The sequence below is a fragment of the Eumetopias jubatus genome, unplaced genomic scaffold (assembly GCF_037043125.1).
Source record: "Eumetopias jubatus isolate StellerSeaLion01/CBP00866 unplaced genomic scaffold, mEumJub1_p1.0 scaffold_12, whole genome shotgun sequence".
Taxonomy (NCBI): Eukaryota; Metazoa; Chordata; class Mammalia; order Carnivora; family Otariidae; genus Eumetopias; species Eumetopias jubatus.
This window is the reverse complement of record NW_028274818.1, coordinates 113,572,779-113,583,999: the sequence shown is the minus strand read 5'-3', so window position 1 is coordinate 113,583,999 and position 11,221 is coordinate 113,572,779. Positions and strand designations below refer to the sequence as shown.

Below are 11,221 nucleotides of genomic sequence, written 5' to 3'. Positions count from 1 at the left end.
TTTTCAAAGGCTTTGCACTAAAGAAGCAATGTGTAGAATGATTTGTTTTATTGCTTTTAGGAATGTTGACTGTAATTTTGGAAGTGGCCTATATTCAACAAAGTGGTCTTCACAATGCTGTGTCTGTGTGTACAGTATGTACCTTTAGGGTGAGTAATAGTGTTTCAGTGACTGAGGGATGAAGTAGGGCTGCAATGATAGGACAGCCTGCTCATCATCACTAGAGCCACGTCACAATGACCGTACTGTATTCACGAGAGAACATTTTGACTGCTTTAATACACTTAAGTCATGTTACTCAAGGAAAAGTTATTGAAGTTTGGATTCTTATCTCAGAAATTAAACAATCTAAAATTAAATCAACCAATTTTCTATTCCTGGCATATACAGCCTGAAGAATCATTTGACCCTAACCACACTCCGGAATCTGTCTGAGCATGGAATTTAGCATCTCTTTGGCACAGTGGCACACATTTGCCTAACAAAGTCAGTTCAGTGATAGCTCAACCCAGCCAGGAGAGATGCAAGGGCTGGCTGGGTAGGTTCACCCCTGGGCTCTGCATTGTCTCTCTTCTTCTTTATGAAAATATCATGGACATGAATGAATTCTCCCTGAGCATGCAGATCCAAACTGGGGTTCTCTAGAGCTTTGGGGAGAAAGAATTAGTGGGGCAAGATCAAAGCATATATTGGAAATAAACAAACCGTATTAAGGTCAATAAGGTGGCACATGATGCTTCTTGTGAAGAGCAAACCTATAATCACCCTAAACGTGGAGGATGAACTGACTGTGGGCAAATTGTTGACTTGTGCTAAATTTGGGTTTTTTAGTATCTTATTAAAGAGGAATCTCTACAATGTAACATGGGGCTTGAACTCAGGACCCCAAGATCAAGTGTCCCACACTCTACTGACTGAGCCAGTTGCACACCCTGAGGATTTTGTTTTAAATATAAAGTGTTCTGTTTGGGTGTAGTAACTTCAGCAGACAGGGCAGCTCTGGGAGTTTGGATACTTTGGAATATCTTTATATAGGATAGACCTGGCTTAATGGAGAAATTGTTCTATGGCTGTGGCTATTGTTATGTCTTTCAGATGTTTTCCATTGATGTTTGTGATGGCCTGAAAAATCCAAATTCTGTTTGAATGAATTTAATTTTATACTTATTTCTACCTCCTCCTTTCCCTATGTGCACTCCCACATTTTGTTGCTGTCAAAAGTTACTGCCCTATTACCTCATGATAAATCTTAACAATATTCATTTCGAATGCTTTAAATATATATATAGACTACACTTGTGGATAAAAACCCCACACATGACATATTATTACACACCTATAAGAATGGCTAAAATTCGGGGCGCCTTGGTGGCTCAGTGGTTAAGCGACTGCCTTCGGCTCAGGTCAGGATCCCCGGGTCCTGGGATCAAGCCCCATGTCGGGCTCCCTTGCTCAGCGGGGAGTCTGCTTCTCCCTGTCCCTCTGCTCTTCCCCCTGCTTGTGCTCGCTTGTGCTCACTCTCTCTCAAATAAATAAATAAAATCTTTTAAATTGTTTTTAAAGATTAAATTAAATCAAAAAGATGGAGCACACCAAGTGTTGGCAAGGAGCTGGAGGAACTCGAACCCTCAGATACTGCTGATGGGGATGTAGAGTGTTGAAACTGCCTTGAAGACAGGTTTTGGCAGGTTTTAAAAGTGCTCACCATACACGTACCATATGATCCTGCGTGTAGGTACTTAGCCAGGAAACATGAAAGCATATGCCATACAAAGACTTGTGTACAAATGCTCATAGCTGCTTTATTTCTACTGACCTAAAACTGTAAAATCCATTACCTGGTTAGAGAACCAAGTGGTGGGGCAGTCACATAGTGGAGCGCTGGGTGGCAACAAGGACGAGACGCAAGGACTGTCCAGTCTACAAGGACTGGAATACACTGTCACATGGATAAACCTCAAAATGATTATGCTGAGTGAAAGAAGCTAGACCAAAAAAAAAAAAAAAAAAAAGAGCACTCGCTGTATGATTGCATTTATTAATTTTTTTAAAATGCAAACAGATCACAGTGAGAGAAACAGAGTAGAAGTTGTAAGGGCCGGGGAGGGAAGGGGCTGGAGGGATTACGGAGTACCCCAAGGAAGACTTTGGAGTGATGGGCAAGTTCACTATGTTGATTGTGGTGCTGGTTTCCCGGGTGCATTCATATGTCAAAACTTACATCTGCCATATAACCCAGCCATTCCACTATCTGAATACCTACCCAAGAGAAGTACACAGGCCCAACTATTGTGGCCAGAAGCAGGTCACTGACGATTCTTTACCAAGAATATAGTTTCTGCAGAAAACTCCATTAGGCTAATTTTTGTTTCTTGATGAGTTTTCTACGCATTAAAGAAGAACTACCTCCATTTTTTCCACTTCCATTTAAAATATACTAAAATTATATTTATTGGGATCTGGTTTTCCTTGTAAATATAAGATTTCTTATATTGGGGGTGCGTGAGTGGCTCAGTCGGTTAAACGTCTGCTTTGGTCAGCTCATGATCTTAGGGTCCATGGATCAAGTCCCACATCGGGTTTCCTGCTCAGTGGGGAGCCCGCTTCTCCCTCTGCCTCTGCATCTTCTCTCTGCTCATGCTCTCTCTCATGCTATCTCTCAAATAAATAAATAAATAAATCTTAAAAAAAGTTTTCTCATATGGATCAAATTCGCAATTAGAACTTGTGCCTATACACATCTTAGGACTGTTATTCCCGAATGCTCAGGATTCAGGCTTTTACCACGTGCACAGGTTTAGCCACCGTCAAACCATCTTGTTACTGTTCCTAGCAATAAAAGTCATTATGAATTCTGGTTTTAAGAAAATACTTATCATTTGCCTAAACCATTCCACAGAGAAACAGTGAGCATATCCCTCAGTTGCCTAGATGCCCCTTGGTGCTGGCTCATTGTACAGCCTGTCCAGTTTTCCCCTGTTCTTCTTGTCTCTGTGTGCAGCAGTATCTGCTCCGGGACCTGTAAGCCATTTTCAGGGTTAGAGTATCCACAGGGATATGAAGGCAGATCAGAGACTCACTTAACTTGTCAACAACTTCATTCATAATTAAAAAAAAAATGACAATTGGAACATCTATTCATTTTGCAAAAATCAGTGAATTTGATTTAAACCAGTATTGGCTTATATGTGGGGAAATGAGTACATTGAGGGAAAGCTAAAGCAGGGGGCTAGATAACCCCTCCCAGGAAGGCAATGTGGCACTATATCTCGTAAGTACGCCTACCACACAATGTAATTTGAGAAGGTGAGTCCCTGTGTACTAATAGGAAAATAACTCTAATTTGCTAAATGAAACAGGAAGTCAGAATAGTATGAACAGTGACTAAATAAGAAGAATATTATACGTAAATCTATTCGTGGGCATGGAAAGTTTCGGAAGATACACAAGACACCATCAGTTGGATTCTGCAGGCTCTACCCAATCCATGGCCTCCCATCAGCGCTCCCTGAGCATAAGCCCTGTCTCCCCAGGAAGGAGACCCAAGTGTCAGCGACAGATGACAGGCCCAATGAGGAGAGAAGGGAAAAACTAAGGACAATTATTTGAGCATGTGAAAGGAGAGAGTGCCAGGAGAATCCGTTCTGGATCCTGGGAAGCTCTGAGGAGGAGGGATGATCTGTAAGTGGAAAGAAACCACTGGTACTATAGCTCCTCCAAATTTGTCCCAAATCCTCCGCACCCACCCCTACTCCCTAGCCTGAGCACATCTTGCCACACCATTCCCACCTGCAAGCTCAGGGTTCAGGACTGCCCAGGAAGGGTGAGGGCAGGTCCTGAGTTGCTGCCATGGGTGTTTCTGCTCTTTGGACTGTGTGGCCTATGGCTTGGGGTTTGTCTCACTCTGTGACTGACATTGAGTTTTGTCCAGTGTTTAGAGGGTTCCTGGTGTCTGACACCAGGGTACAAAGCTTATATACCCATTAGGGAGGTTAAGAAACTGACTTTAGAAGAGACAGACAAAAGCCAATGAAAGGAATCATGGACATGCCAACTCTAATCTTAGAAATGTTGGCTCTCAGTGAAGACAGATAAAATTTGTTTTTTTTATTTTATCAATGTTAATACACTACAGAGTCATGGGCCACCCAGATTAATTTGCAAGTCCCCTTAGGTAGCCTAGGCATTCCAGGGCTCATAAGGGCACAGACAAAATACACCCGAGTGCCCCTGCATAAGTATAAGGTTACCCAGCATCTCATCACCAGGTGGCTCTAGAGCACTCATCTATAAGCATGTATGGACTGTCACGCTCTGCTCTGAAAACTTCACATCTGTCCTACTTTCATTGTCACACAACCCTCTGGCCATATTCCCAAAGCCACATAGCTGATGAGGGGTAAAGTAGGGGGTTTATTTGAACCCAGGTAGACTGACGAATCGTGAAAATACTCATGCCTGCTTCATCATTCCCTGTTGCAGCCCCAGCAGGAAAAGTCAGGGTCCTTGGCCTTGCTCACCCAAAGTTCCTCCCTCATGCTCCTGTACCCTATGCCATCTATCTTTGCAACCAAAACATAGGACCATATTGCACTTGAAACATGTGCACACAGTGAACAGGTGACCAGGTATGAGACTGTTGCTTGTTGCAGCAACGGCCCAGCCAGGAGCCCAGGGGTTTCTTTCTGGAGCCTGCCATCTTTATTTCTCAAGAGGCTAATCCATCATTTAGGCTTGATCTGGGCCCTGACCAGAGTGGGCAGTTGACCTGAGGCCATTGAGATCTCTTTCTCAGGACATCACAGATGGACATAAGCAATTCTGGTTGAGGGCAGACTCCTGCCTGGGGTTGGCCATGTGGACTGAGCATCAGATGGCCACGCTACAAAACTTCAGACTGGGGTCATTCTCCAATGGACTCAGACCCACATCCCTCCTTCTGAGTCAGCTCACCTCACAGAAGTGCTGTAGGGCCCAACTGCACTGATTTAATAAGCAGAGACTCTGAGTGTGAGATCCAGACCATACCGGCCTGTCACCACAGATCGCCTTGTTCCAACTTCAAAAATCTAGATTTAGGAAACCACAATGACCCCTGACACACAAGCATTTCCACCCTATTTGAGGGTGACAGAGGGAAGACAGATTTGCTGGGGGTGAGTTTGGATTATGTTGGGGAGGGCAGGTAGGAAGAAGTCCAGAAATCATCCCTTCATAGATTAGATAGATAGATAGATAGATAGATAAATTTATGTTTATATTTATTGATTTCATCTTTGTTTTCTTGGGAGTAAAGTGCTCACTGGGTCTGTTTGGAGTGGGGTCAGATCAGGAGGCAGCGGTCTGTTCTGGGAGATCTGTGGTCTCCATTTTGTAATACCCCTTTTCATTAGAAAAGGTCTTCCCCTTCAAGATCTCTGTGATTTGCTGTAGTTGCTTGGCAACATAAAGTACTTGGGGAGATTTAGTGATAGGTGAGGGAGCAGGTGGGAGTGGGGGTGGGGCTGGAGTTGGTGCCGGGGGTTTGGGTCAAGGTCGAGGTCAAGATGCAGGGGGGCTGGGAGGAGGTCAAGGAGGGTGTTGGAAGTACCAAGGAGGGCGAGCAGAAGGGCGGGCAGAGGGTTGTCAGGCCGGGATTTCTTGAAAAGTCTGATGGGGAGGGGTGGGCGATTGAGCCATGTGCAAGGCATTAGAACCAATCTTGGAAGCAGTCCAGTTCAGGTAGGGCCAGTTGGCCATGTAGACTCCAGGACACTTAGTTCAGTCACAGTCTACCCCCAGCTTGTGACTCCCATGACCACATAGGTGTTTGCCACGTTGTCTCTGCACATGAGAGGCCCGCCGCTGTCCCCCTGCCCAGAAGGTCACAGAAGGCACTCTCTGTCTGAGCCACTTTTCCCCTGCCCAGAAGGGCCATAGGCTCTGGAAGGACAGTTTCTTCAGTCCCATGGCTTCTTGCTGCCATGAACACAAGTGGTGGTGGTAAACTTTGAGTTGGTATCAACAGCTTCAGGTGGATGTGAGAAGGGGATGGATTGTCACGGGTCTCCTTGCAGTGAGGAGGGAAGATAAGCCACCCATGTGTCCATGTGTGAGGCTTTATGCATGCATGGGCATGTGTGTACAAGTGGATTGGAAGGTTTTGTATTCTGGTGAGGAGAGGTAAGCCTTCTCTTCTAGGGTGGTGTTCGGGTGGTATGATCTCTGTGTCACGGTGGGATAAAGCTCTCTGTGTGGTGACTGGTTCTTTGTAGGGGCCCCAGGTATCACCTCCCATCCTCACTGCTATGAGATGGGACCAGGGAAAGGGTCACTGAAGCAGGTCCCTGGAGGGAGTGGAGTTCAGGGATTCACAAAAGAGGTGTTGACAGGGAAAGGGGTGCCCGAAGGAAAGTTACCTGGCAGGTGTCGATCTTGCCTTCAGGGTACCCTGCACACCCATTGGTTGGACAAATGCACCCATTGTACCACTCTGTGGAGTTACAAATTCGAGTTCGATGAGGTTCCCACGGGCCTCCTGCAGTGTCGGTGCGATCCTGTAGGCTACAGACAGGCTGCTCTGTGGTCAGCGATCACAGAAGACATGTTTTGGGAAAGACCTGCCTCCTCCCTCCACGGAACCCCCATCAACTTGAAATGCTCTACTTCAACCTAAAATCCATGAAGGTCAATGCCCCTGGCTTCTCCTCAGACACTTGTGAAGCATGCGGAGTGTTGGAGGCATATGCAGGTGAAGAGGAGGTGCAGTGCATGGAGGATGAGCAGATGTGGCTGCAGGAATGTGTGTTGATGCCAGATGATTATTCACAGCTACAGCCAGGATGTGTCACCTCATTTACACCCCACAGTCACCCCCTGTGTTAAGCGCTGTTACTCATCTTGCCTCGAATCAAGAGCTTGGAGCACCACTTGCCCAAACACTCTTGTAGGGATGTGGTGTGGCTTGGATTCGGACCAAGGTTTTCCTCTCTACACTCAAATCCAGGACACACATTTCATTTCCCCACAGTACGGCTCTAAGTCCCCCTCATTGCTTCTTATCCCCCGTTAAACCCCTCAGCTCAGTTCTGGACAGGATCTGCTGGAGTTGGGCAGATGAGTCCCTCCCTGCACGCCTCCCATCCGTTTTGAAGTTACAGAGAAGGAGCAGCTACAGGATGGCCTCCACACACACAGATCTGTCAGGGGCATGGGTGGTTGGAATAACCGGAAGGCAGGTCAGAACATCCTGTACAGCCCCAGAGGCTCCATCATGATCTTTGGATTAAGAAAGGCCCAGCCCAGGCTATGATTCCATCAGCCAACCTCACACCTGGCTATAGGGGCAGCTATCCCCTCTTCATCAAGTGGCCTCCCCCCACCACAGCCACACCCACAGCCCAGCCACAGCCTGGTGGGTGGGTCTGAAATCGCCTGCATCCGGGTGGAGAGGTGGCGGATCACACTTGGAACATGGCAGTGGAGGCCAAGTGGGAAGCCAGAACCAAGTGGAGGAAAGTGGATGGAGCTAGGCACACAGCATTCAGACTGTGTGTTTGTGTGGCTTGGACTGTGTCTCCAGGCCCTTTAGGTCAACTTTGCATACCACCCAAGCAGGGTTAGTTTTGTCCTTGCACTGTCCCCACGGCAGGGGTGACATGGAAATGACCACCACAACAAGCCTGGTCGCTTGTGGTGACCTTTTAGATCTATGGAAGAGACAGATGACCTGGAAGAGAACAGGGTTTTCTCAATCCCAACACCTTGGCTTTAAATGCTAAAAAGTCCACAAGAACCTGAAATTCAATGGAAAAGGAGGATTACCCCAGAAGCATATGGGCTCAAGGAGGAGGTAGAAAAAGGAAGGTCTGCAAGAATGTCACAGAAATTTGGAGGCTGGGGATTTCTTTAAGACTTGGCCTTACCAGTGGGGGAGGGATTCACCAGAAGATGGTAGAAATCCCACTAAGTTGAGGAGGATTCTAGAACAAAAGAGGCCTTGTTTGATGTCCAGGGTGTAGCTGGGAGCCTATAATCCTTTTGAGAGATAGGACAGCAAAGGTGGTGGTAGGGTTGGGAGTGTAGATGGGAACGCTGAGATCAGCCCCCCAGGGACTCCAAGAACCCTGGGACACTGCGCACCTGTTTGCGTGGGTGGGCAGAGCAGGGTAGGCCGGGGGTGGGACAAGAAGAATGCTCTAGAGGCCTCAGCAGAGCTATGGACATCAATAGCCAGATAGAGGTTGATACCCCAGGTCGGGGAGGGAAGGGCCAGCAAAGGCCAGTGAAAACGGGTGTGCCCGGGAGGAGAAGCAACCCAATCAGAGAAGGAGGGCAGCCTTGAGCGAGGGAAGAAGAGTTACAGGAAGCATACTGAAACTACCAGGGTTTTGTCACCAGAATAGGCTGAGTTTTGAACCCCAAATGACTGAAGTGCCTTGAATTAGGAGCCCTCAGTTTTCCATTATCAAGGGACAGAAGAGCTTTCAGTCTCTCTTCTCATCCCCAATGTGACTGGGTAAAAAGTCCATGTGGTCAGCTATGGAAAGCTGAAATGCCTAACCTACTCATTAAACCGTTGCTGCCCTGGCCCCAGGCATGCTGGCCTGCCAAGAACCCTGTCCCCTCTCTGCAGAGAAATCGTAGTCACTCGGGTGCGGAGGGTGGATTCTCGCATTGTGACCAGCAAGGGTGGTGAGCAGAGGTTCACTGAGGTCTAGAGGGCTGGGCTCTGGGGTCTCAGAGCTCAGAGAGCATGTGACATGGCCCTTCCACTGACAGTTGGGGAAATGGATGTCCAGAGAGGAGAGGAGTTGGCCCGCAACCACAAAACCCCATCTCGAGCTCTTCTCCAAGTGCCATTTCAGGGGACAATCCCCCATTTCCAGAAGGTAGCAACTGGGGTTCCAGGCCCCAGATAGAGCCACAGCCGATACCCCATTCCAAAAAATGCCCAGGTTCTCCTGGTGCTGCATGCACCCTTCCACCCGGCGACCACACGAGCCATCAGTGGTGAGGTTGTGGACAGGGGACTCGGCTGCCAGTTTCTCCCACTCTAAAAGGGGACAGTGTCCCGGAATCTGGTGGACATCACCACTAGGCACCACATATGGCCCCTGCACTGCAGAGACCACTGAGGGAATGACCAGCAGTGCCCCTACCACTGTGAGAACCCCTCCCATACTCACCTTTCTCTTTCAAGAATCCCCAGGCAGCCACCCAGCAGGCCTGGGGAACTCCAGGTTGGCCTGCCCTAAATTGGGGCACGCGGCCTGTTCCGATGAATTGCCCACAGGGAACGGGAGGGGTGATCTTCATGAGAGCGATGTCATTGTGCTCTAAACTGGGGATGTATTTCTCATGAATGATGATTCTCTCGACATATCTCTCCTGTTGAGGTGGCTTCGCTGGCTTATCGTTCCCATACATAGTTTCCCTTGCTCCAAAAATCAGTCTCCAGTCATATACTTTTCTGTGGGCACAGAGGCAAGCCAGGTCATCCTCAGAAAGGAAGGGCTCGACAGAAACCTCTGGTGACCATGATCCTCAGAGCCCTCCCTCAGCAAGTTCCTGGGCCCACCCACTCATGGCCTGGTTGCCACATGGCCCAGAGCCCCAGGGAGACTGTGCACAGGGAGCCCTGGAGAATGTCTTTTTCTGGGAAGAGCCTTTCTGAAGACCTCCCTCCACGCGCTCCCTCATGGACTTTTTGGAGACGAAGCAGTGGGCAGCAGTAAGCAGCCAATGGGAGTTCAGCAAGGTGCCTCCGCACGCATGGTACCTTCAGTTATTGTGGGACATGAATACCTGGAGGCTGACCATCCAGGGCCAGGCCCCGATTGTTCCATCCTGCCCTCCGACGATACGGCCACTTCCCAGTGGGTTCTGCCTGAACCCTAACCCACAGGGGGCACTGGGGTGAGACCAGGGGCACAGTTCAAACCAAGAAGAGGCAAAGCCTGTCCTCGCACCTGCACGATGGGGGAATCAGGGCTAGGGGGCTGGGCAAAGGGGGCAACCGGGAACGTGGAGGGTCCGAGGGGGAGCTGCTGAGGAGAGGCGCTGTCAGGGTGGTAGGGAAGCAGGAAGCTGCAGGCTTCAGGAACTGGTTTTGAGGAGTATGGGTTCTGGGGTCTTGTGGGTGTAGCCCCAAGGCGAAAAAGAAGTCGCCATAGGAAGCAGGACTGATGATAAGGGACCTAGAAATATGGGAGATCCCGAGGCAGGGGGGAGGCTAGAGGAGGTGAGAGAGAGGTGTAATGGCTTGAGGTCTTTAGAGCCAATTTTGGGCAGGAGACTCAGAGAACAGCCGCAGGGGTCTTGGGGCTGCAGTGTGGGTTTGGATGGTGGCAGGAGGAGGGAGAGTAACCAAGGCAGGTCCAATGATCCCAGGTGTGGGAAGCAGTGGGGGTCCAGGGGTGGAAGTTCTGGGAACTGGGGCGAGGCCACAAGATTTTGGGGGTACCTTGGGGGCTGTCAGAGTCTAGGTGGAGGCGGGACCCTAGAAGAAAGCCATGACAATACCCTGGGGTCTTTGGGGTCAGCCACAGTTGGGGCACCTCAGTATCTGTGGGAAGAAAGGGGTTTCTAAAATTTGGGACTTGATGTGCAAGAGGCAGTGAGGTCAGTCTCTAGGTGAGGGAAGGACCCCAGCGTCTGTGCTACGGGAGGCATAGGAGCGCAGGGATCAGCCCTGGGGTCTCTCGGCTGATGAAGCTGGGAGCAAGGATGGTCAGAGTTGGGGATGTGGGTCACACCCGTGAGACCCAGGGCACTACTAAGGCCCAAGCTTGGCCTCCTTCCTAGCCCTGGACAGAGGGAGTCTGGGTGGGGCTTGCTATTCAAAAGACACTCTTTCCACCCCCCGGAGGTGTCCCTGACACATACTCACACGTGGCGTTATCTTTGGCAACCACAGACACTGCCAAGGCCAGCAGAACGGCAGTTGGAAGCATCTCTATCATACTCCTGCCCCAGCCTGGCCTGGAAGCCCAGTGACCTCACACAGCTCTGTGGCCTCCTGACCAATCAACATGGCTACATCCCCCCAAACCCCCCAATAGTCAGGCCAGGCAGGAGCCCTTTAGCTTAACCGGTCCAGGCTGAAACAAGATGCCAGCTTTCTGTACAGGCTCCTCTGCACCCCTCGGGTGATGGGGGCTCATGTGCAGCCCCCTCCCTCTGTCCGAAGGCCAGGATCTGCATTCCCAGTTACCCTTCAAAGATTCCGTATCATCTGAGG

The 11,221-nt window shown here is 49.4% G+C and overlaps 1 pseudogene; it reads right to left on the bottom strand.

Annotated features, from left to right (window-relative positions):
- Positions 1-5,328: 5,328 nt before the first annotated feature.
- On the bottom strand, positions 5,329-10,943 carry LOC148162937 (acrosin-like; annotated as a pseudogene).
- Between the last annotated feature and the right edge of the window lie 278 nt (positions 10,944-11,221).